This window comes from Triturus cristatus, chromosome 8 (genome assembly GCF_964204655.1).
Source record: "Triturus cristatus chromosome 8, aTriCri1.1, whole genome shotgun sequence".
In the NCBI taxonomy this organism is placed as follows: Eukaryota; Metazoa; Chordata; class Amphibia; order Caudata; family Salamandridae; genus Triturus; species Triturus cristatus.
Genome location: NC_140591.1, coordinates 219,284,704 through 219,298,541, shown reverse-complemented (window position 1 = coordinate 219,298,541; position 13,838 = coordinate 219,284,704). Strand labels below are relative to the sequence as shown.

The window sequence follows — 13,838 nt, the reverse complement described above, 5'->3', positions numbered from 1 at the left end:
CCGCCATGTCCTGTTATTAAACAATTGGCAGCATTGTGAGTTTTTCCTTTACAACATATAATGAGTCTCTACAAGAAAGCATGATTTCGCTCCCACTTCCTCCATTTGCACCACATAGGTATCTGCAGCTCTTGGTTACAGCATTACATCATGAAAGATCATTCAATGGCGGTGGACTGGAAGGGCATGTTTCAATATCAGTCTCAATATTTTCTCCTAAATCATTTCCCAAATAGGATTTCTACCATGCATCTTCCTCCTCTCTCTCTCCACTGGAACATCTAGATCTTTCAAAATACTAGCAAAAACAAAGTCACAATGGTGCTGAATTGCCTTCAAATAGCGACCCAGTACACATAACAACGTATTTTACTTCTTCCAAGGGCCACAGGAGAAAAAAAAACATCTGAAGACTGAGGCGACGCACAGATACATTGTGTGTTTACAGATCATTTCATAAGCTCAGCCTTTCGTTGACCAACAACAGAAAACAAGCATTGGCATAGCCAATAGGTCTCTCCTTTGTTACTTTAGAAGTGTTTAGCCAGAGCTATTGGCTTTGCCAATGTCTCTAAGCAATGGTGTAGAACACTGTGGCTGCTGTGCAGCATGTTGAAAAGTTATAATAAAAAAGTGTTGTAAGCATTTTTGTCACTTTATATATAACCAAGAAGGCAATATGTACAGTTGAACTGCCCTATTAAACATAGAATCAACTCCAAAACTGTGTTCTGTTTTTTTTGTTCTTGCAATGCTGGGAACTTTTCCCAGCCTGTTCTAATGCTCGTTATACTTTGTGTGTGTTTGTTGTGGGGGTAGGACAAACAACGGAAGGGTGGATATTGAGAAACAGCACCTGAATTACAACATGAGCAACGGAGGGGCACTAGGGAAGAATCAAAAGATGCCAGATTCCTAGGGCAGATTGAGGTGGTGCTGAGTGATGCTCAGGTGATTCTTAATGATACTTAGATGGTAGTGAGTGATGCAGAGCTGGTGCTGAGGTGGTAGTGTGGTGATGTTGAGTGATGCTGAGGTGGTGGTGCTGTACTGGCGCTCAGGTGGTACTGACTGATGCTCGGTTGGTTCTGGCTGAGGTGACGCCGCACTGAGGTGGTGTTGCACTGATGCTGAAGTGGTGCTACGTTGGTGCTGAACTGCTGCTGAGGTGATGCTGCACTGGTGTTGCTCAAAAGGTTAAGTGGTGCTGAGTTGTTGCTGAAGTGGTGCTGCACTGGTGCTGAACTGTTGATGAAGCAGTGATGTGGAGGTGGTGCTGTGCCGATGCTGAGGTGGTGATGCGGAGCTGGTGCTCAGGTAGGGCTGAGTGATGCAGAGTTGGTGCTGGCTGAGGTGATGCTCAGGTGGTGTTGGACTAATGATTAAGTGGTGCTGCGTGGGTTTAAGCTACTGGTATTGTAAATGACAATGCCTTATTTAGGTTTTAAAAACCAAAACCTAAATAAAAGGCATTGTCATTTAAAACGCCAACAGCACGCGTAAATGCGAGAGCTATTGCATTGCAGATGCTTATTTCATCCTACTTAAAGCCCTGCTGCCCATCTGTTAGTTTGCGGCAGACACCAGGTGTAGTTAATTTGCCGGGGCGTGGTCAGGTACTGCGTTCTTCTGTCATCATTCTTCGTAAGTGTGTTATGCAAGTATATTATGTAATGTAGGAGTTATGTCAAGAACAGATTGCAGTTACTCCTCCCTCATTGTTACATTGTGTTCTCGATCACACGCATGCAATTAAAAGATTGACACTCTACAGTCTTACTGGTTACAGATCATAAGCACTGCGAAGCCGCAGCGCCGCTGCCCATTCAATGTGTCACAAAAACACATCAACACGGGGCAGCCTCTCTCACTTCCCTTCGGCATAGGAACCACATGCAGACAATGGCGAAAGGAGCACGTCATGGACGTCTCCTGCGCCACGCATGCTAAGCAATCTGCGATTACTGGTTAAGCACTGTTTATTCAAATGTACCCTAACTGGAGCAAACAGCATTGGCCATCTTCTCTGACACGCGCTTTTCAACATTAATGGCACCCCTGGTCTCACTTGCTCATCAGAGACACGGCCTCAAACTATTCGAGTTGATGAGAATTTAAAACAAGTTATCTGGTTCCAGCTGCGCGTGACCGTGCTGTGTTTAATGATCCACGACGAGGAATGCAGCTGGGGCCGCTGCGCGCTCCAGACAGCTGGAGGCCGTGGGAGTTAACATTTACAGAAAAGGTGGGACATCCACCCGCCTTTGGCCAATTGCGTGCTTTCATGTTTGGAAGCCACACGCAAAGGCCAATAGAATGTGTGGAAGTTGAAAAACCACACGGACAAGTTTTGAGAAAGTCTGGAGGGATTCGAAGAGGCCTCCCTAGAGAGCAGCGCATGCGCGCTGCGCTAGGCTCGACCTAAAAAGAATGTAGGCAGAATAATTCCAGACTCGACCGCTAGATGGTGTAATAATGCACATCTAGTAAGTCTACAATAGGTTTGCTCTACAATACTGATGTTTCAAATCCACAATTAAACCTAGAATTGTCAAATTACCTGTCAATAACCAAAGGCAAAAGATAAAGCTTTGCACTTCATAGAAACTCTCAAAGTCTTGCGAACAGTAAACGAGTGGTATGCTTATCTAAACTTAACACGTTTTCATATTGCTTCCTGAACACACCAGTCCACCACTAGCATCTAAACTAAGCGTAAAACAGCAGCCATGCTGATAAAACAAAATACACAGAACTATTCTCCACAGAGTGGAAATTTCCTGCTGAAAGAATCTAGGAATGTTGGAAGCGCCACCATTACTAGGTGATTGGCGTTTGTGTGTGTGAGACTCAGACATCCAAGTGAATCATCTCGTACTGGTAAAGGATCAGCATCCCAGAGGAAGTTCATGTACCATACAAGACCCAACCCTTAGAGGTCACCATTGAAAATCTACAAAGGACACTACAGAAGTCATACACAATGTGTTGGAATTCAAGAAATCTCATGGGGGAACAGAAAACTGGGCCTAAACAGTATGGCCTCTCAAAGATCTGTATGAGCAAACAGAGGACGAGATGGAAGACAAAAAAAAATGATGCAAACACCAAACGCAGATGAGAGCAAACAAAATCAATTGCCTAATGAACGCAAACCCATCTCTTTACCACCACTTGCAGATTATGGATTTGAGACAGTGGAGTAAACCATGAAGCAAAACCAAATGGTCATGAATCTCTGTATCATTTATGGCCAGCCCACTAATCATTCCCCAAGTGAAATGTTATTATATCCAGGTCAATTCAGATCCCTTTCCACTACGCTTGCAGGTCAAATCATATTTAACGTCTCCCACAGACCAAATATTTTGTGATGTTCCGTGTTTTGTTCTGGTCCTTTGAGGCATGGGGCAGACCGCCACTGAATCAACCCACACACAAGTGCCAATACATCTTGGAAATTCCCATGACTTTCCATCTCCTCACTTCGAAATTCCTTTTTCTTCTGCCTATCCTACCATTTCAGCACCATCACTGTAGCCAGCCCCTTCACTAATCTACTTGTTCATTAAGTCATCATCAGTACGTTCCCCAACCAATCCTCTCCCCTCCCGCAGAAAATAGCAATTAACCTTCTTGTCTGGCCGTCACCCTTTCCATAAAAGTGCCTATCATCTGTCCATGCATGTGCCTATCATCTGTCCTTTCATAGGTCTGTCCTGCTAAACATCATTTAGATCAGTGGTATACTGCAAGCAAGCTTGGTACTGAATAATCTGGACACAGTGAACAGTCTTTGTGTGAAAAGGAGCTTTGCATAAAATCTACAGCAGGTACTCATTATAACAAAGTACATGATGCCAACGTGTAAATGGTACTCTGGCAGTTGAAGTATTTCACCTCAGCTGAAAAGCGCAAATATGTGTTCCCTTTCCAATATGAGAAATGTAGGTACTTTAAGTCTGTAAGTGCATGCCCAGGTAAAGCAGGGGATGGCAGAACATGAAGCTTGGTATGCCCTTTTGGTCAGTCTACCTGTGTATACAAGCACACATTAATTGAGTAGTTAAAATACTGGGGGCATGATTCACAAAGGTAACTTGTACTTTTTAGTAAATCAGACCTCAAAAAATCATAATTTTTTTTATCAGACCTGCAGCTCTAGTGACTTAAATAGTCTACTCAACCCAATTATAATGCTCTTGATCCATAAACTGGTTTCAAATTATGTGATCCTGGGCAAATACTTTCATTCACTGAGCAGCCATTTACTTCTTTATCACATATGAGAGCACCTTCAAATATGTATGTTCAGCATGTCTGCTGTTCACAACACTTTTTTTGTTTGATTTAATAGACTAACGTTTGCTCCATATGTAATACAAATATAGCCACATACAAGATACACATGACCACCGACTTGCCTTTTAGTTCATTAACAGCATTGTCATCAGGGTGGGGGCAGGAATGTTTCTCAAATCATGTTTAAAAATTATCACTTTTAATAAATACATACCTAAAGCATAAAGTGGCAGCACACTCATTTACAATCAGCATGTTTTCCATTGAAATGGCCACAAAATTTCCTACTGACATGCTACCTACTGATAAAACTGTATAGTGTGCAAAATTTAGAATTCGAGTTTATGCAAATGTTTGTCATTTGCACATCACCAAGTAAAGTGCTCTAGTTTTTTGCTTCTATTTGAATCTTTATTTGTTTCACACTTCTGAATTATAAAAAAACGTGCTTTCGTCATTCCTGATGTATTTTGAAATATTCGTACTATTCATTTACAAGTTGTTTAAATGTTGTGGGTTAGAAAGAAAAAAAAAACTCATCTTCCAGCCTTTTGTTTAAAAATGATTGTCAGATAGATCACTTGACCAAAACCTCTAACTGTAATAAAAGAAAGAAACGCAAACACAATTTTCCAGGCTAAGAGGAGCATCGATTAGTGAAAAGATAAACTGACATTTGACCTAGGTCCTGGAACAGACAGAAAATGTGTCAAGATCAAAGCAGGATTTAAAGGCGTCTTTATTGCTCATTTATTTTCTCAATTAACAGAACACTTGTACCTTTCCAGTTTATAAATAGCTTGGCCCGATATAATCTGACTCACCATAGCGAGTGGACTCTGATGGCGTCTGCAAGAGTGAGTCCCTGATGATCACAAGGTGCCTCCCAAGGTCCTGTGCCCCTGTTTGGTATCAAGTGTTACAGCAAACAAATGATGGACAGAAGGCTGACAATGCAAACATGCTCCCCCAGTCAAAACATCTGGGTTAAATCCATTGTTCTTTTGCTCACTACGCCACCCCAGTTTGGACCCAGGCATATGCAAATCAGTCTTGATCCTGTGCCCCATGGGAACAGTCCAGACCGAACTGCCAGGCCAGGTCCTCTCTGGACCGGAAACAAGCATCCTGGAACCGGTTTCAGGGTATGCCACCCTTATTCAGCCAGGCTAGCTTGAATCCAGTGGCACAGTGAGCAAGGGACCCACGTCTGGGCATACCCATCCCACTTCGGCCAAAAAGTGTTACAGCAAACAAATGACGGATGGAATGCTGACAATGCAGACATTCTCCCCCAGTCAAAGGATCTGGGTTAAATTCATCCTATGCAGACATTCTCCCCCAGTGAAAGGATCTGGGTTAAATCCATTGTTCCTTTGCTCACTATGCCTCCCCAGTTTAGTATCAAAACACACTGCTCTCAAAGCACAGGAGAAATCCTGAACTTGTGGGCTCTTCACACTGAGATCTTGCCGTCTGAGAATACCACCACCGAGAAGCTCCAGTGGACCCAACTTTTCACACTACAGCAACAACCAGCAATGCGAGATCTGCTCTTCCCCCTACAACGACAGCCGGGGTGACCGACAAAGTGAAGCTCCAGCAACTACTGTCCCCAACACCAGACAGGATATTCACGATATAGTGGCAACTGTCCACTACGCCACTCCTGCTCTTCATGCTACAGCAGTGATACTCAAAGTACTGCCCGGGTGCCGCTTGCGGCCCTCTTCACCTTTACATGCAGCCCCCCTGGTGAACAGCAGCACGAGCTGCTGTTTTGTTGCTGAGCACTAATGTTCTGATTTTTTTTTTTTTTAAATAAACGAGCAAGCATTTATCAACCCGCTCTTCTCGTGGCCTCCTCCATCGTAAACTGGACTCTGTGTCGGACTTTGAAAAGGTAATCTGTTCAGCAGGACTAACCTGGTCCCTGTACCCGGCCCATGCTCTATCGCAGTCAGCTTAAACTTGTGGCTTTCCCCCGATACATCACAGCCAGTTAACCATGAGCGGCGCTTTGCAGTAACCATACTTCCTTACATCTTTGAAACTGCATCTCTCCGGTTCCACTAATTGAATTATAAATCTTTGTGCCTCCCTCGCAAGCAGATTCACCAGATACCTTGAAGACAAAAGTCCATGTATTACAAGCAACAGAGACCTCTGTTGTGTTTGCTTTACTTTAAGTATTAGTCATGGGTCAGCTCTAGAACACATTTAAAAGTACTTTCTATTCAAGTTTGTTCTTTGAAGTATGTATAGATAATGGAAATAAATATTTACCAGCTTTAGGTGATTTTGCTTATTTTTGTACCCACTGGAAAAATATCGGCCTTTTGATCTCTGTAGCATGTGCTTACCTGTGTTGGGGGGCAAAAAAGTGCAATGGCATGTGGGGGTGAGACGTTTTATGAAGATTTACTTTTATATCTTTTGGGCACAAAATAGTTTATCATGCTGGGATGCGTGCTCCAAAGAAAGACCGGGAAACATCAAGTAAGGCACCAAAGTTTACTCGTAGCACAACCTGGCATCCGACTACCTCCACGATGCGAATACATTGTGCTTTGCATGCGTGGGTTCGTATCCCATCCTAGCTGCGTCCACTTCAGCTTCAGAAGGACCACGACTCACCACCACCCGTAACTGGTCCCCCGCAGAAGCTGGAACAAGATCACTGCCGACCAGCTCACCACATCCCTGAGCCAGAACCCCCCCACCAGATCAGCGAACCCCAACCAAGCCGCCAACAACCTCACGAAATGGATCAGCAACTGCGCAGACGACCTCGCTCCACTGAAGACCCCCCCCCCGCCAGACCCGGCACCAAGAAAGCATCTTGGTTTACCGACGAACTCAAGAGCTCCAAGAAGAACTGTCGGGCCCTCGAGAAAGCCTGGCGCAGAGACCCAACTACAGACAACATGACCACCCTCAAGCTCGCCACTCGAAGACATCACCAGCTGATCCACGCCACCAAGAAATCCGCATTCAAGGAACGACTGGACAACAACGCCCGCAACAGCCAGGAACTCTTCAACATCGTCAAAGAGCTCTCGAACCCCAGCGCCGGAAACAACGACATCACGCCCTCGCAAGACCTCTGCAACTCGCTCGCCTCGTTCTTCCACAGCAAGATCGCAGACATACAAAACAGTTTCAGCACACAGCCAACGCACCCTACGACCGGAACGCCCCCCACCACCACCCTCCGCGCCTGGACCCCAGTCAACACCGAAGACACCATCCGCACGATGAACTCCATCCACTCAGGATCTCCAACCGACCCCTGCCCTCACCACATCTTCAACAAAGCCGACTCCGTCATCGCACCCCACCTGCGGGACATCATCAACGCCTCCTTCGACACCGCCACCTTCCCAGAGAGCTGGAAGCACGCCAAACTCAGCGCCCTACTGAAGAAACCATCAGCGGACCCCACCGACCTCAAAAACTACCGCCCCATCTCGCTCCTTCCTTTTCCGGCCAAAGTCATCGAGAAAACCGCCAACAGACAACTGGCCGCCTTCCTCGAGACGAACGGATCCCTCGACCACTCACAGTCCGGCTTCCGGGCCAACCACAACACCGAGACCGCCCTCATCGCAGCCACCGACGACATCCGAGCTTTGCTCGACAACGGGGAAACAACGGCCCTCATCCTCCTGGACCTCTCCGCAGCGTTCGACGCGGTCTGCCACCGCACCCTAGTGCAGCGCCTCAACAACATCGGTATCCAGGAGAAGGCACTGGAATGGATCATCTCCTTCCTCGCCGGAAGAACACAGAGAGTCCGCCTACCCCCATTCAGATCCGAGGCCACCGAAGTCATCTGCGGCGTACCACAAGGATCATCACTCAGCCCCACCCTCTTCAAAGTCTACATGAGCCCCCTCGCAGCCATCGCACGACAACACAACCTCAACATCATCTCCTACGCCGACGACACCCAGCTGATCCTCTCCCTCACCAACGACCCCGCCACCGCCAGAACCAACCTACACGAAGGGATGAAAGATGTAGCCGAGTGGATGACGAACAGCCGCCTGAAACTGAACTCAGATAAGACGGAAGTCCTCATCCTGGGATCATCACCCTCCGCCTGGGACGACTCCTGGTGGCCCCCTGCCCTTGGCAGCGCACCCAAACCAACAGATCACGCACGCAACCTGGGCTTCGTCCTGGACTCCTCCCTCTCCATGACCAGACAAGTCAACGCCGTCTCCGCATCATGCTTCAACATCCTACGCATGCTACGTAAGATCTTCCGGTGGATCCCCACCGAAACCAGGAAGACGGTCACCCAGGCCCTCGTCACCAGCCGACTGGACTACGGCAACTCCCTCTACGCCGGAACCACAGCCAAACTCCAGAAACGACTCCAGCGCATCCAGAACGCCTCAGCACGCCTCATCCTGGACATTCCCCGACACAGCCACATCTCCGTACACCTGAGAAACCTGCACTGGCTCCCCGTCAGCAAGAGAATCACGTTCCGACTCCTCACCTACGCACACAAAGCTCTCCACAACCAAGGCCCAAGATACCTCAACGACCGCGTGACCTACTACACGTCCACCCGCCACCTCCGATCAACCAGCCACGCCCTCGCCACCGTCCCCCGCATCCGAAGAGCCACAACAGGAGGAAGATCCTTCTCCTACCTGGCTGCCAAGACGTGGAACTCCCTCCCCATCCACCTCCACCTGACCCAAGACCACCTCTCCTTCAGGAAGCAACTCAAGACCTGGCTGTTCGAGCAGTAGCGGACCCCCCCTCCCCCAAGCGCCTTGAGACCCTCCGGGTGAGTAGCGCGCTATACAAATGCTTGATTGATTGATTGTCGCCAAAATTGTTGTGATGCGTGCTCCAAAGAAAGACCAGGAAACATCAAGTAAGGCACCGAAGTTTACTCGTAGCACAACCTGGCATCCGACTACCTCCACGACCCAGCTGCAACCGTCAGCCGTGGAGTGCCGTCAGCCTTACATTCTAGGCACGAGCAGAGAGAACACAAAGAGCATGAACGCTTCAAACAAGGTAAGAGTATCCAAAGAGCTCCATCAAAGGTAAGTATACCAAACTACATAAGTATACATCACAACATATCACCATCGTAAGACTCACTCAGTCGTTTAATGTCACTCGTTAAGTACATTGAAATTATGAAAATGTCTCACATATGCAATCTGAAATTTAGGAGGCTAGAGGTATACTGGCGCTCAGGTGTATTGGGAGGAGAAAAAATCCACCCTGCAACTGTTATAGTGAGCATAATATACCCCTTTCGTGGTTGGACTGCAAAGGGGAAAGGTAACTCGTGACTCCCCTCTCAAACTGTACTCCAGAACAAAATGGGTCGAACCGAGTTGCACCCAACACCTTGTAAGTTAAAGGGAAACTTTTGGCAAATATTAAATTGTTAAGAGGTCTTCTGTTAAGATGTCAGCTCTTTGTTGATAAGGAATTGGGAATAAGGCTTGCGCGGTGGGTTGGTTTCGCGGTGCGATTCGGTTTAATAAGAGTGCCCTTCATAATAATAATAATGCAGTTTACAGTGGCAGACGGCCATCTTTCCACCAAACATGGCCACCTCCTTTCAAGCGAGAGCGCTGTAAAACTAAACAGCATGTTGGCGGTCTAGTTACCTAGGAGCGCATCAAAAAGACAAACATGGCTGCTTCCAGGGTACCCATGTGGCTAAAAGGTGCCGATTAAGCTACTGGAGTCGACTCCGGCACACATTGTTCCGAATCTACCCAAACCTGCAGCGTGGTATGTGGGCGTCTTCCAGGGGCATATGCACTGTTCCGTCCATCCCTATGTTAACGCGCCGCAACACCACTGAGACCCCGGGTCGCTCTACTGCACAAACCCTCGAGAGACCATGGCAGCCAAACATCCCGAGCAGATGACAAAGGAACGTGCCACGGCGGCGAGCATCGAGCGCCCACCACACTTTAGTCTGATTAGCATGGCGAAGCTCTCGGATGAATCACCGGAGTCTTTCCAGCAATTCCACCTGGGTGGCGTGTGCGGGATATTCCTCGCGTCAACCTGGACGTCGGAGTTCAACGGGGCGCCTCTCACCACCGCCATCTTGCTAGCTGCGCATTATATTGCAAAACGTGAATCAGCACTAGCGGCAGTTACATGTAGACTTCTCTCCAGGACAGAACTCCTGTACCCCAAGCCTTCTCCCCCACCTTTCTACCACAAACGACCGTCTTTCTTACCTGACCTCGCCAGGTCCTCACTGCTCCAGTCGAAGAAAAGGAGACGCGATCACAGCGAAATCCTCCGGGGAGAAGGGGCGTGGCCGTTCACCTAAACAAAGAACACTAAGACGGATCTAGAGAGCGCAGGGCGGACTTTTTTTTTAAAATTTTTTTTTTATTTCTTTCTTTATTTAATTGCAGTTTTATATAGCGCGAACTTTACCCAAAGGTGTCAGAGCGCTTTACAAAACAACCAGGTAAATTACATAAGGTACACAAGAAGGACTGAGCACGCTAACAAGTTACATATATGCAGTTCCAACTCTATTTGCATTTTTATATTGTAAACAATAAAAGGTGTCAGTGTTAGGTTAAAAGCAGGAGTTATGTCTGTTAATTTATGTATGCGTTTTTTTTTAATATAGAGATGACATTAACCAAATTCAAATTCAAAAGCTTTATTTCGACAGTTTGTCATAAAAGCATACAAATACAACACATATCACACAACTTAATTAATAAATAACACATAAGGAATTGCAATTACAGAATAAAAGATAATTAAATTCCATATACTGTCATATATCTAAAAATCTTAAGAACAGTTAAAAGAGAAAAGACAGCAGGAGGAGACAGATCATGTTTACAAAGTTCGTCTTAGGATAAAATTGCAGCAATATTTTTATTTAAAGTGCGAGTGCGTATTATCCAGGACCAGCCCAGGAATTTAGCAACTGCTATAGCTATACTAGGACTACAGTCAGACCCTAAAATTCTCAACGCAACAGCACATCTCCGGACACCCAGTAGATTACAGATCGGCCTCAGCCATCTCCGCCGTGGGGCCGCGTATAGTGGACAAACAAAAAAAACATGGGGAATGGTCTCAGCCATTGTCGTACAGTGGTGACATTTATCATCAGTTCTGGAGGCCCATTTGCAGGTAAAGGACTTGGTGGGTAAACTACCTATCCTGAACTGAAGATAGAGTTTTCGATCAAAGGGCCTCTCAATCAAATCCCAATAGGCCTCACACACCGGCCAAGATTTAAGATCCAGAAAGCGACCTGTTAGGCTGGTTGGAATGCTGGAGTGAACCACAGATGCATAAACCATTTCCCAGTATTTCTGTTTCAATTGTTCCTTTGATGGAAAAACTGCAGTCTCGGGATTAACCCAAAGTGACTCTAGATTCAGTTTAGTGAGTAGGGACCTGATCTCTTTTAGCCAACCTACTCTATGGAAGCAATCCCGTAGGATCACATCCTTAAACCCCAGAGCATATTGCGCAAGTTCTGGAGTGACCCAGAGACGCCTCCAATAGAGGAGTGGCCGTAGCTTTGCTAGGTCCGCTATATTTTTCCTCCCTAGATCTAGATGAAGCGGGATCGTAGGAGTACTTTGTGGGACACTAGCAAGGTTGCGTAGGAATTTATTTTCTAGACTTGTTAGCTGTTTTATATCGTTAAATCCCCAGAGCTCAGCTCCATAGAGAGCCGAGCTCACCGCTTTAGCGTTATAAATTTCTAGAGCCGGGGTGACTGGTTTTGTAAAGGAAGATTTATATTTTTTGGTCAAACACCCAATATGCTGATGTAGTTTTAGAGCTGTAAGATCCAAATGGTGGTTCCAGCCCAGATCTTTCTGGAAGGAAATACCAAGATACGTAAACGCACTCACCTGTTCTAGGGGTACATTATTTAATAAAATATTGCCTCTAAAGGATTTATGCTGATTAAAAGTCATAAACTTGGTTTTAGAGGTGTTTATCTCAAGCCCTCTTAAAGAACAGAATTCTCCAAATGCATTAATGGCCTTCTGGAGACCACTCGGTGTCCTGGAGATGAGCAAGGTGTCGTCCGCAAACATGAGGACAGGAACATGATTGCCAGCCAGATGGGGAGCGTCAGTAGGGGTCGCCAGAAGGTGCTCAACTACCCCATTGATGTACAAAGAAAATAGGGTAGGAGCCAACACACACCCCTGTCGGACACCCCGCCCAACAGGGAAGGAGTTGGTAACCTCTCCCTGGGCCCCCCATCTAACTTTTGCAAAATTGCCCTCATGTAGGCGAGCGAGTAAAGTTATCAGTTCTGGAGCCATCCCCAGGTCACCGAGCACACTCCACAATTTACTCCGAGGGACCAGATCAAACGCTGATTTAAGATCAACGAAGACAGCATAGAGTGACCCCTCGTTCAAGACCACGTTCCTCCAGTAGATAGTTAGGAACCGAAAAATTTGATCTATAGTGCTGGTACAGGAACGAAATCCCGCTTGAAATGGGGACAGAATGTTGGCATCCTCAACCCAAGTCTGTACTTTTCCTAACACTAAACGACCCACAACCTTTTGTATTGAATCAATAAGGCTAATGGGCCTGTAGTTGCTGGGGAGGGATTTGTCTCCTTTCTTATAAACAGGAATAATCTCAGCGCCTTTCCAGGATGGGGGGACTGGGGCTCCGGTAGCCACTGCATTAGCAAGAAAGGCTATACACTGGCACCAGGTGGGCTTATCACTTAAAAATATGTCGGCCGGAATTCCATCCATACCTGGAGCTCTTCCCTTTGCTACACAATCAAGTGCTGTCTCAACATCCTTGCTAAAAAACACTATGTCGGAATACATTTTTTTAGAATGTAATGGTAGAACCTCCTCACTAGTTGTTCTACTAGCGTACTGGGGGCTAAAAAATTCAACCCATCGTGCCTGGGGAACATTATTCTGTGGGAGCTCCGGTAGCCCACCCCTATCCCAGTTAACAATGCTCCAAAAAGTTCTCGAGTCCTTAGCTGCACAGGCACTTCTTAGGTCCTGCCACCATGATTGATCCCAGTCTTTTTTTGCTTTTTTTTGCACCTCCCTATAGTGATCTCTTGCACCCCTGACCCCCGAGCGGTCTCTTGATCTTAAAGCTTCGCTCAGCTTCTGGCGAGCCACTCTACAAGTAGTATTGAACCAACTGGCTTCGTTGGTTTTCGCAACCTGTCTCCCTGGCTTCACATCCTTTAAAAAATAGGTTTTTAGTTTATCAAATAGACTAGAATGGGCTTCAATCACAATTCGTGGGAAATCCTCGCTAGAGACTCTTGACATAAGGTAGTTGGTGCTCTTGACTACTTCGGCTTTTAGGGCTTCCATCTTTTCGGGATGTTCGACTATCTTATTCCATTTTACATGGCGTTTGTCATTTGTGATCACTAAATCCGAGGAAACAGTTGTTACGAATACAGGGCTCCTCAGGATCCGGGCGACGCAACAGGGTTCCACCTCCCGATATCCCCGGACTCCAACCGATAGGTTACAGAGCCC

General features: G+C 46.5%; 1 protein-coding gene across 2 annotated transcripts in view; it reads right to left on the bottom strand.

The window, feature by feature from the left end:
- The window catches only part of LOC146801865 (DNA repair nuclease APEX1-like), a 31,714-nt gene extending 21,036 nt beyond the window's left edge, over positions 1-10,678 (bottom strand). For both annotated transcript variants that reach the window (XM_085621390.1, XM_085621391.1), the window contains exon 1: positions 10,542-10,678. The gene's annotated coding sequence lies outside the window, so the exon portion shown is untranslated. The remainder of the gene's footprint in view (positions 1-10,541) is intronic.
- Between the last annotated feature and the right edge of the window lie 3,160 nt (positions 10,679-13,838).